General features: G+C 41.7%; 1 protein-coding gene across 1 annotated transcript in view; it reads right to left on the minus strand.

Moving 5' to 3' along the window:
* Window positions 1-10256, minus strand: part of KIAA0825 (KIAA0825 ortholog) — a 203510-nt gene extending 193254 nt beyond the window's left edge. Inside the window, exon 1 of the mRNA XM_062512691.1 lies at window positions 8089-10256. The gene's annotated coding sequence lies outside the window, so the exon portion shown is untranslated. The remainder of the gene's footprint in view (window positions 1-8088) is intronic.
* Between the last annotated feature and the right edge of the window lie 3204 nt (window positions 10257-13460).

A 13460-nucleotide genomic window follows, 5' to 3' on the forward strand; every position in this document is an offset into this window, starting at 1 on the left:
CAGCACATCATTGCAAATACATGCAAATATAAAAATCTAGAGTAAACCAAGCTTCATCTTGCTTTGTACTCATTTTACAAAACACAGGTCAAATCCACCAGCCTCTTCAAACTAATACACTACCTTGTGTCTTTATATCAGAAGCAAATCATTAGTAGCAAAAACATTCTCTTTTTGAGAAATAATGAAAATTATTTTACCATCAGTGATGACTTAGTCCCAAAATTAAAGAAAAATACTATATAAAACCTGGAACCTTCTTAATAACCAGTAAATTTCATTTCTACTATCTAGTATGTCATATTTAATACTATTCATATTGCAGCAACAACATGAGGAACAAACATAATATTCAATTGCACACAGTTTGGGCAACAAAATGTAATAAACACATTATTTATCCTGCATGCATTGTTCTTTTACAAAGCAACTACAGTGCTGGTCATTATCTAGAGGCACTACTAGAAAAACAGATTGAATTTTTCTATGTGAACTGTCCACAAAACACATGTTTAAAAAGAGTATCAGAGATTTAAGATGCAAGTCAATATGATTGGTTTTGGTCATAGGTGTAGACTTAAAAGTAGCAGAAATGCACACTTCTGGTTTTGCTCTTCCAAAGCAATGCTTGAAAAAACATGGAAGTTCTCCAAAGCATAATGTCTCACACATCTCAGTTAACAGCACACCAATATGACATATTTCATGGATAAAGTGTTTTCTTAAATTATCAGAAACTACAGAATACCCCTTTGCAAATAACAATTCAATCACTTGCAACGTTTTGGGATGTAACTGAAACTCAGTCATTTGCTGCTCATAAAGCCTGGATGTAAACCAAATACATCTCCTAAAGCATTAAGGAAATGTCAGTAATTTAATATAAATCTTAACAGATGTTACTGCAATTAAAGACTCTAATTAAAACCAGAAGTTAAATGGAAACCATTCAACAGCACTTTACAGAACTGAGATAAAAGGAATACTGAAATTACAGCTCTTTCTTCAAGTACGATACAATAGACTCAGTCACGCACTCCCTTTTCTCTTATAAAGGGTTTACACAGAATGTGATTTTACCTACATTCAATACTTATAACTCAAACCCATATTTTATTCAACTGTCTTGTAGAACAATCAGTGATTGTGTAAAATCAACTGTATAATATATTAGAAATATATATTTACTGCAAAAATACTAAAAGTTTGGAATGGGTTAGAATTTTCATAAAATAGATGCACAATCAAAATTGTGCATTTATATTGAAACCTAACTTCTTTCCTTAAAGGACAGCCAGAAGAAGCTTATGTTCCTTGGAAAAAAAAATCAGTATAGTTTACAGACTAGTGACTGTTTGAAAAATTCATCAAATAAAAAAAATCACCTTGTAAACATGACAGCCTAGTTTTCATGCATGCATTCCTTTAAGACTTCTATGTCATACTTCTTTGGTTCACTTGTCAAAACAAAGCAATTATTCCTTTCAGTCTTGGTTTATGGAAGAAAAGCAACATTGATTATTCAGTTTTAAAATACTGTTTTAGATGGCTAATACTAATTTCTTCTTCTGAAAATCTAAACCCCAAAATGTTTCTGAAGGCAAAAATAAGAACATCAAGACATAAATTAGCACAATTGAGAAGAAATTTTACTGTTATTTAGCATAACCAGAGCCATGTCGTCCATGCACCAAAAGGCTCTAACTGTTGACCTGAACTCTAAGAGGAACTACACCACCAGCCTGCTGCCGGCCCTCCTTGCCTCCCTTGGGGCCAGCAGGATGCACACCAGCTAGCAAGGGCCCTTCCCTGCAATTTGGGCTTTTCCCCTACTCTCCTGTTGCTCCAAAGAGCAGACAGCTGTTGATGCTCCCAAAGAACCTGTATGACACAGCCCTCCACTGATGGCAAAACCCCCAACACTTGTTTTTTAAGAAGTCCATTCCTTAAAATTTTTATTTGCAACAGTAGTGGAAGAAGAACTATGCTTTGAAATTGCAAATTCAACGCTACTAACCCACTTTTTTTCTGTAAAGAAGATTAATTTAACCCTTGCTATTAAGCTGCAGGAATCAGCACTGCTTTTTAAGATTTGCTGCTACTCGCGACTGGCAAAAAAAAGTTCACACACAATTAAAGGATTCTCATCTACATAAACTTTATCAAACACTATTGGTCAAAGGCAGTGACTTCAAAAGAGGAACATGCCATCTGGAGTTACAAGGCAAGTCCTGATAGTTAAGTCAGAAAAAAGGAATAAAGGATAACATGATTTCATAACCTTCAAGAAAGAAGAAATGGCCATTTTCTGAGTAGCTCTTGAAAGAAACAGTCCTATATCATCGTCAGCTCTTAGCTAGTTATCCTGCACCTGGAATCCCACAGTGTATAATAATCTATATGGTTACTAAAACCATTAGTGTGACAGCACATTAGTGTGTCTGTATACAAGTGCAACTATTTTGTTTTCCTTTTTTGGTTTTTAAAATTCAAGATGCCTCTTCTCAGCCCTGTTTTTTTCTTTTTTTCTTTTTTTTGTGCCTGCACTCCTATTTATTAAGTTTGGGTTTGTTTTTTTTTAAATCTCATGCAATGCTGTCTTCTTTATATATGGTATAAGGCCTTACAAAAAATAATTTACTAACCAGCTTTTCTGCCAATGCCACATACAAGTACAGGACAAAATTATTCTGGCATTGTCACCAATGAAGACTACATCAATCAGTCTTATTGTCAAACTATTATACTTTATGAATGATGGATGTTTTAAAATAATTTTCAATTAAAACAATAATTACCAATCAATAGGCCAAAAGTAATGATTAACGCATAGAAAAGAGATTCTTAGAACCCTAATTAGAAATACTTACTCAATATTTTCTTATAATCTTCTTAGTCAAGAAAGTATACAATAAATGGAATGATTTTGAAACAGACTATAGTTTACCTAATTTATTTTCCACTGTTCCAAATGAAGTGAATAAATTGAATTGAATCAATGTTGCACAGAGGTATGAGGAAATGTCTAAGACCAATAACTACTTTGCCCAGAAAGACTGAATGGCAGTGATTTATTTTTCCTGAAGAACAAGAATGTAAGATATATATGAGACTAATGATGCATCCTTGGCAGAACTGTCTTTCTAATTGTGGCAATAAGAAGTTCTATTTAGGTACAACACTGGAGTTTTCCTATTTTGTGGCACTTAGAAACTCAGAAAGAAGAGGCAATACTTTATAAAATCCACACCCTCCCCGCCAAATCCCTCACAGAACTATGCTCTAAAAAGCATCTGCTATAGCATTCCTATCTTGTTCATCATTAGTGTCTAAAACTGCACAGATTTATAAGGCCTGCTCTGAAAGAACTTATCTTTTAGCACACTGGTAAAGAACCGAAAGTATACTATTTTCAACTAAAAACCTTACAAATACCTACTAGCTGCTTCTAAAAGACTTTTCTTGTTTATTGGAAAAATCCTCCATTGTAACACAATACACTTTAAGGACAATGGTATTTAAAAGACAGAAATTTCAAGACCTTTAAGGTCTTGTAGTTCGGTAGATCAGACACAGAGTTGCTGGAATTTCAACAGGAAATAGCCTTCCAATGAAACTATTAGATTATAAAAGAATTACAAAAGAAGTCTGTGACCACAGCTCTTAAAAGGTAGGCTGCATTTCAGTCCCTTCATTCCCACACACTCTATTTTCTTTCATTACTACTAAATTTAAAGTTGAGAACATGAAAGATGTCCATTTTATAAAAATGAAATACAGAACCTCTCCACAGAGATGCCTCTTAAATTGGCCCCAGTTTATAGTCACATTCTTAAAAGTTTGTTTCATAGTGTAAATGTAATGGAGTGTGACTTTTTCCCCAAAATACTATTATTACTGCTATTAGTAGTACTACATAAGGTCATGTGAAACATTTTACTAGCCATGAAATTCCCTTTTTTTCTATTTTATCTTTTTTAATGAAATGTTTACATTTTTTTGCTGCTATTACTCAGCTTGTAAAGTTTGATGTGATACTGCCTAATGCACAATGCATCACTCAGATTCTACACCACAACAAAGTCTCATATGCTTATTCAGCTATGTTTTTCACTTTCAAAAGCACTGCTTTTCACCTTCAAAAGCATCTGCTTGCTTCTCCTTAAGAAAAAGACACTCCATAAGTAAAATAATTACAATCTATTTCTACCATGTTATTGTGATTTAGGAGTCACTACTGAAACAGTCCAAACTGCACACTGATTTGCTCACTCCCCCTTCTCCTCCCCCACTCCCTGAGGCAGGAGGGAGAGAAGAATTATAAAAGGTAAAGCCTACAGGTTGAGAAAAGGACAATTTACTGGAAACAGCAATGAGATCAGAAATATAACTGAAACAATGTTACACTAAATACACAAAAGTTGTTCAAGAAAGGTGATTGATTTTTACATGGAAAAGCCCACCCCAGAAACCTGCCCTGAACAAACAGAGGCCACATTCCCCATAACCAGAAGAAATGCCCTCCCCTTGCCCCTGTCGATGATGTGAGATGGCAGAGAATAACCTGTAGGTGCTAGGCATGACCTGTCCTAGCTGCTGCTAAAAATAACCCTGCCCTGGAAAGAACCAGAACACCCCTTATTATGCACCATATAATTTATGCCTAAATCCTACACCTTCCAAAAATACACATACAGGACATACACACAAGCACAGATATCACTTCCACCATCAACTGCCATCCCTCCAAGACATCTGCCAAGTTCATTGAGTCTGTGATTGTGAGTTCTGTCTGTCCTAGATGTCCTCCAGGGCAGGAGGTGTGCTGTCAGGTGGTTGCAAGCTGCATCACAAGCTCATGACTGGTGTATCTGGAGCAGTCCATACTCGCTGTCCATGGTAGTTATGGCACACAGTGGCAGGGTCATTCAGCTACTGATATTATACAATGAAACATTAGAGTGCTCTCACATAAAAATCAAATCACCTTCATGTACACAATGTGTTCCTCCATCCAACTGCATTACTCTACAAGAGCAACCAGGTCATTGAGCAAAAACAGTCCCACAGATGGGTTTGCCTCTGCTTAAAGGAAGAAAAATCCAAACTATCTTCCCTAATACATTCCCTAATATGCACCACAGGAACTTTATCCCCCTCTTTGGCATGAGATTTGACTGGGTAGGGCCATGTCGATTCATGGAGCCTCCCTCTAGTGTTAACTAACCAAGTGACCTTTGCTTAGTGCAGAGCTCAGTGTATGAAGTTCCCACCACCTATTTATTTCCATGTGGTTTTAACCACATGGAGTTTAGTCCATTGTATCATTCAATTTTCCCAGGTGCATGACAGGGAATATGATACACACTCAGTACCATGCTTTCTGGCCATAACGTCTATGAGGCTATTTTTAAAATCAGTTCCATGGTACAACTCAATTCTTTCTGGGATGCCATGTTATTACAAGATTTTCTTCTTGGGATGGCATTCCAGGCAGTGGTGTGAGGCACAGGGTACATCTCCAGTCATCCAAGTGGCTCTTTACACAACTGTCAGTACTCAGGCCTGCCTTGGCGGGTTTGTGGGAGTACAATGTAAGTAGCCAAATCAGCCCATATTTATATTTCAACCATCATCTACCACACTACAGGGGCTTTACCCATCTGATTGCTTAAATGCAGTCACATTTCACTTATGAATAACCTGGAAAATAGTGTCCATCATTAAGTGCACCTCTCTATCACAAGCCCATCTTTATGCTGCATCTCTTCGCTGATAACCTGACGTGTCCTGGGCCTACTGACTGGAAATAATTCACCCTTATGCTGCCAGTCCAGGTCTACCCAAGACACTTTAATCTCAAAGCTCAAGCTACCTGTCCATTCCATTGCTGTGATGTTTTCCAGCAGCCCAACTCCTGGGTGCATGTGCATCTATATGATGAACTTTCACAGCCAACTCCTCTAGCTGGGCAGTGAGATCTTGCCACAATTCATCAGCCCAGATGCCTTTACTTCTGTGCTGCCAGTTGGTCTTTTTCCATTGGTTTAGCCATTCCCTCAGGGCATTTGCTGCCATCCCCAAGTCAGTGTAGAGGTAGAGCACTGGCCCTTCTCTCACTCAGCATTATCTACACTCTATTCCACTGCAGTCTGGCTAAGTCCAAGGCAAACATTCGGACTGTTTCCCTGGGGCAGTTGATTGCAGTTGTACTAGATACCCTCCAGGTAAAAGCAAATTGTTGTGGGCACTCTGCTGCTAAAGGAATGGAGAAAATAATGACGGCAGCACTTTGTTGCCTTGGACTCCAGTTCATACTGAAGTTCCAGCACACATGGTGGTGTGACTTCCTTCAGACCACAACAATTCTGTCAATCTCCACTCTCCACTGGACTTATGCACTGGCCATGTAGGGCTCTAAAGGGTGAGAGAATCTTGCTGACTGCTCCTTGGTGCTGCATTTTATGAATCACCTCACAGGTGGGGGTCATGGAGTCCTGGTTGGTGTGATGTTGCCAACACTGCACTGTTGTGGTAGTGACCATTACCTGTTTTTCTTCAACCTTCAGCAGTCTCACAGCAGAAGGGTCCTCTGAAAGACCTCTTCAGCTACTTCATGTTCTCTGTCTCTACAGCAGTGTGACTGACTGACTGGATGCCGGGCACACACCAAAGCCTCACTATCACTATCACTGTTACTATCATTATCACTACCTTTTGCAGCTGGATAGGGAGGAGAAAATACAACAAAGGATTAATGAGTCAAGGACCAGGGAAGATCATTCACCAAACACCGTCATGGGCAAAACAGGCTCAAATTGGAGATATTAACTGAATTCACTACTAACAAAATCACAGCAGGATAGTGAGTAGAACCTTCAAGAACACCTTTCCTGCAGCCCTACCTCCATCCCAGCTCTGCCCCTAGTGGCACACGGGGAAACAAGGAATGGGGGTTATGGTCAGCTCATTGCACATTGTTTCTCCCTCTGCTCAGGGAGAGGAGTCCTTCCACTGTTTCCACAGGCAGCCCCTCCCACAGGAGACAGCTCTCCACAAACTTCTCAGAGGTGAATAAATCCCACAGGCAACAGTCCTCTTGCACTGAGCTCAGTCCTTCAAGGACAGGCTGCTCCAGCATAGGCCCCCCATGGGGTCACAAGTCCTACCAGGAAATCTGTTCCAGCATGGACTCCTCTCTTCATGGGCCTGCATATCCCTGCTCCAGCACAGGCCCCCCACAGGGTAACAGCCTCTTTTGGGCCTCCACCTGCTCTGGTGTGGGTCTTCTCCATGGCCTGCAGGTGGATCTCGGCACCCCCATGGATCTCCAAGGGCTGGAGGGACACAGCTGTTTTACTATGGTCTTCACCATGGGCTGCATCTCACAAGCTGCTCAGCTTAGTCACCTCCTCTCCCCCACTGATCTCAGTGTCTGCAGAGTTGCTCCTCTCACATATTCTCGCTCCATTCTTCTCTAGCTGCAATAAAAACTGTGCATACTTTTCTTTCTTTCTTTTCTCCTTCTTAAATGTTATCACTGAGGCATTATCACCATTTCTAACTAGCACAGCCTTGGCCAGCAGCACACTGATATTTGGTCTGCCAAAGATCATCTCTGCCAGATGCTGAGGAAGCTTCTAGCAGTTTCTCACAGAACCCATCCCCTATAGCCTCCACTTCCAAAAGCAGTTCATTCAAACCCAATACTACCAGCTATCCCAAAAGACCAATGATGCCCTTTTGGGTCCCTGAAATGCCCTCTCCTCTCCTGGGGTAGTTGGTTCCAGGTGTATTGGATGCAATACAAAAAAAAAATGCTGTGGCCTGCACTCTGCGGCTGAAGACATGGGAGAAAAACACATTTGCAATGTCAGTGTGGCACCACTTTGCTGCCTTGGACTCCAGTTCATACTGAAGTTCCACCATGTCTGGCACAGCAGCATTCAGTGGTGGTGTGACTTCCTTCAGACCACAGTAGTCCACTGTCAGTCTTCACACTCCACTGGACACACATGGGCTACACTGGGCTATTAAAGGGTGAATGAGTCTTGCTGGCCACTCACTGGGTCTCAGTTCAGTACTCACCTCATGGATGGGGGGTCACAAAGTCCTGGCTGGCATGGTGTTATAGCAGGAGGGTCCCCTGAGAGACCAGGCAAGGTGTTCAGCTGTCTAACTTCCTCTGTTTCCAAGGAAAAGCCCAACAATGTCCTTTTTGAGTCCTTAAAATACCCTCTCCTGAGGTAATCTCTGCCAAGGAAGCACAGGGCCTCTGGGCCAGTCACAATGGAGTGTTTTTGCCATTCATTCCCAGTCAGGGTCACTTCAGCTTCCAGTACAGTCAGCTGTCCAGTTCCCCCTGTCACCTCACAAATAGAGATGGATTCTGCCCCCACATATCTTGATGACATCAGGGTACACTGTGCACCTGTGTCAACTAAAGACTAAGGTTCTTGTGGGTCTGATGTGCCAAGCCATTGGATCCACACAGTCCAATAGATCTGACTGTCCCTTTCCTCCACCTGGCTGGAGGCAGGGCCTCTCTAGCTTGGGTCATGGTATTTGTTGCTTTTTCTTTTTAATATGAACTAGAGATCCTTTCAAGAGGATTATTAGTAACACTAAACCTTCTATTCTGTCTGAGGACTTGCTCACTTGAAACTGGAGCTGCATTTATACTTGAGTTTCCTCTGATGATTGGTCTTCCTCTCAACTCACATACCTGTGTTGCTAGCACAGAGATGGGTTTTCCATCCCCCTTTCTCATATCCTCTCTGTGGTCACACAGCAAAAAACACAGGTTATCTTGTACTTTGTACCCTCTCTCTTGAGCAGAGGGGTACCTGCTCCCAATAGCAGAGACTCTGGTCCATACTGGAGGCACTCAGGACACTTCCTCTCTAATATGCTGAAGTCTTTTGAGTCTGTCCACAGTCTTGGAGTCTTTTCACAGACAGGGTGCAGGTCAGCAGGGAGGAAAAAAGATGATCATCATATTGCTGTAGCTAGGTAATCACCTAAGCACTTTCTTTGTTCTCCTGCTTTCGTGGACATCCATGCCAATGAGTTGATGTAGGACGATCGTGTGCTCCATACAAACTTTTGCCACGTGGATTGTGCACACTGGACCTCATCCAGATCTACAGGGGACTGCACACTATTTGAATCCCGTGAGATTACCTCCAGCACAGCCAGTTCTCCCAGGCACTGGGGACCTTTCTCCACAGGGTCCTGTCTGCCGGGATGCAGTACTAGATCATCCTTGAGAAAGCACCTTTCTCTCACACTTGACAGGAGTCATCTCCAAAAGCTTCTGTCCTCTTCCCAATCTCCTCGTCAATGCCCACATCCTGGGACAGGAATTGCAGCTGCATCTAGTTTCATATCATGGGCTGTGTTTTTGCAGCATTGGAGCAGCCAGGTCAGACTGGCAGCTGAAATCTTCTTGCACACCCTGCAGCTCATCCAGAGATAGGGACTGGTGATTATCTCTGGCCTGCCTCTTCTTCCCATTCTATCAGCATGGGCTGTTCCTGCAGCTCAGCTCCAGTATGAGTGGCCACAGTGGCTGTTGGTCTGATTTCCTCATCTTGTTTAGTATCAAGCAGTTGCCAATAAACAGGAGCCAAAGGCCAGCATGTTGCATAACTGCTTGCCTCTCTGGGACTGCCACAGCATTTTTCTTTCAAATATTTTGCCACTTCATCAGGGTCCTCCAGTTGTTCAGAAGTGAACTTCAAAACCAATGAAGCAGAAGAGACCTCCAAATGCTGGCCTATTTTCTCAGTCATTCCATGCTGTTGGGGGTTGGTTCTCTCCCTTTTTCCCTCTGTGGGATTTTCTCCATTGTCATGCTAAGATACCTGTTGACTGGGCCCTGGTGACAATGGGGAGGAGAGAGAGAGAGAGAAGAGGGTAACCCCGCGAGATTCAAACAGCCAGAAGAGGAAGCGGAAGGCTGGGCCTCGGCCCATTTCCCCCACGGAGTTCGGATGAGAAGGACGATTGCCGCCTCCTGCCTCTCTGTCCCATCCCAGCGTCGGGAAACCACCATCGGACCCTGCCCGGCTGTCTTCTCACTGTAACCTGCCACCATCCAGCACTCTGCTGAGCACCAGGACCCACACCGTGAGCGGAGGGCTCTCTCCATCTCTCTCTCTTTCCCCTGGGACAGCTCTGCCATCACCCCCAGCCCTCCTGCAGCTCTGCGGGACCTGCCCGTCCCCAGCACCGGGAACTGCAGCTCAGGGAAAAGGTGCCTGCAGCCAAAAAACACTGGGACTGAGTTACTATTCTGTTTGTGGGTAATTTCATAGCTGGTGTTGTTCTGTTTGTCTTGTTAGATATACTAGTAAAGAACTGTTATTCCTACCCCATATCTTTGCCTGAGAGCTCTCTTAATTCCAAAATTATAATAATCGGAAGAATCACATTTTTTTTTTTCAGTCCAAAGGGAAGCTTCTGCTTTCCTTAGCAAACACCTGTCTTTCAAACCAGGACACATGCCTTTTATGACTTATACACCTTTGGAGCAGAGGACCTTCTTAAAATCTTTCATGACTCCAAACATGGTGAAAACCACACTAAGGAGACCTGGCAGATCTAGTAGCACGAATATGACTACCTTAATATCCAAAGAGAATTCAAAATTCTCAAAAGCTTTGTAACAGGTATGAAGGAGTAAAATGGGGTGAGAAGGTGGGGAAAATAATCCTTTCCTGTTCCCCTCATAGACTGGGTATGATAACTAAAGAACTCCCAGAGGTTGCACCCAAGGCCAGGGTAAGAAAGGAACACTGAGCACATATCCCAAGTTATTTCCTTGCCCTTAATGTTATCATGTTGTGAACTGATATCACACACTACAGCAACAAAGCCATCCTGATCCCCTTCTCTGCTCAGAAAATAGAGCACTGTGGTGGACACACAGTACACACCAAAGTATGTATAGTGTAAACTACCATACCCACGTAGCCAGATCACAGTGTGAGCAGTACTTCTGTACCCAATAAAATAAATGCTTAGACCAAATTTGTTTCAAACCCACTCTGTCCAGATACATTGTTATCTGAACCCCTTGACCTTATGCTGGCTGCCAAATAAGGTTGTCATGGTTTAGGAATTGTGTTCCCTAATTTAGCGTTCCCATTGAATCACTTCAAACCAAGCATCATTCGCTCAGTCACCCCTCCCCCTGCTGTGATATGGGGAGGAGTTTTGAAAGCACAAAAGGTAAGGATTGTGGGTTAATGAAAGAACAATATACTGAAAACAGCAATGAAGTAAGTAAGAAACTAACAGTAACAGCAACAATATTAATAATGGGGTGTACAAGAAGTGATTCACACACAAAAATGCTCATCACATAGCAGTGTGCATGAACCACCTCCACACTACCCTCAGACGGAAAAGACACTCTTTCCCTGCCCATGGCAATCATGTGAGGTGGTAGAGAATAATTACTTGGCTACTGCACAAATTACCCCTGTCCTGTCTGTAACTAGGCCATAAGTACAGCAGAGTACATATACTGAAGAACACACAGCCTAAAATATGTTAGGTATTTTCAAGCTTGCAAGACAGGTTCTTGTTTGAATTGCTTGTTTGTTTACCCCCACACCAAATCCAGGAGTAGCTTCCTACTCAGCCTCTCACCCAAACCTTCAAAGCACACAACAGATCAAATCAGACTTTTCTTAAGGACTGAACTCATAAGAAACCTTCACTGCTCTCACTCGAAGTGCACAAGAGAATTCATCATGAAGCCCAGAAAAGACAATTACTTTGGTTGTGAATATTTAATTATATAGAAACTGTAAGTTAGCAGAACTGACCAAATAATCTAAAAGGCATCTGTATCACTTCCTTTCAGAAAAAAAGCTTTTCAACATGATGTAAGTCAGATTCCACCTACAATAGCACCTTTCTCCTCAGTGTCTACAGCCCCTTCCTCACAGCAAAATTTGTGAAATAAAGTTAAATTTTAAAAGTTTCCTACTGTTTTTTTACACCAAACTCTAATTAATTAATTAATTAATTGATTGCCTTCTCAACTTCTATTCTTGTACTTGACTTCCTTTATATTCCTGTTTTTCAGTCAACTTTCCAAAGAAAATGAGTCTTATACAACCATTGCCTGGATATTTGTTCTCCAAACTGCCTCAGGCACACCCTATTCCCAACGGAAACAAGTTTTACAAAGAAGTAAAAAACTCTCAGAAAATATAATTGTGAAAGGTTTCAGGACCATAGTTGCATAAATGGAAAAGAAAATCCCTGCAACTGACTGCTGAATTTAGTCAGATTTTTTTAAATCAAAAATAACAGACAAAGTCTTAAAACAGTAGGTATTCCTAATTAAAGATGTAATCACACTGTGATGGTGGAAAACATTGAAAGTGATCACCATTGAACCTTAAATGTCAGGGGCAAGATAAAGTTCATAGTACATGAAAAACTAGCATCAGTCATCCGAAGGGATCATGACTGCACACACAGCTGTGTCTTGATTTCAACTTTCAGTGATAACAGCCAGTATCTTCTGCGTAGACAATCCTTACTCTGATTTGTGCTGCCTGAAGGTCTTGGAAAGCAGGGAAAGAAAGTCAGGCTCCGAAGACTTTTTTACAAAAGAGAACTGGATGAAAGTGACAGTGAGAAAGGAGCACAACGTAACATACAGTAAAGTCACCTACCTAGTTAGGGTCTGAAGTCATCTACACAATGATCTGGAAAACACCTTATCAAAAATGAGGACATATCTCTAAAAGGCTCCCTATCTACCAAATGCAGGAAATAAATGGATTGTCCTGGGACATCTGAAAATCAAACAACATGCTTAGCAGTTGGCAGATGAATCATGCATTAAATTTTTAGAATAGAAAGTACCTCTGACAGGCAAAATCAGAAAAGGCAAATGGAAGGAGACCCTAGGACACTTTGAGACCATTTACACTTGTCATGGGTTCATGTTGGCTGGATGCCAGGTACCTACCAAAGCCACTCAATCCCTTCCCTCAGCAGCTGGATAGCAGAGAGAAAATCTAATGAAAGGTTTATGGGTTGAGATAAAAACTGGGAGAGAACACTCTTCAAATACCATCACAGGCAAAAAAAGGCTCTAATTAGAGATATGAATTAAGTTTATTATTAATTAAATCAGAGCAGGATAACAAGAAGTAAAATGAACCCTTAAAAATACCTTACCTCCTTCCCAGATCTACCTCCTATCTCAACAAAGAGACAGAGAGTGGGGGGTGTGATCAGTTCATCACGCATTATTTCTTCTTCTGCTCAGGGAGAGGAGTAGTTTTCCTGCTGCGCTGTAAGGTCCCTCCCCCCACAGGAGACAGTTCTCCATGAACTTCCCTGATATGAGTCCAACTTACAAGCAAAAGCTCTCTGTGAACTGCTGCAACATGAGTCTATCCCACAGGCAGCTGTCCTCCCCAAACTTC

The sequence above is a fragment of the Cinclus cinclus genome, chromosome Z (assembly GCF_963662255.1).
Source record: "Cinclus cinclus chromosome Z, bCinCin1.1, whole genome shotgun sequence".
Lineage (NCBI taxonomy): Eukaryota > Metazoa > Chordata > Aves > Passeriformes > Cinclidae > Cinclus > Cinclus cinclus.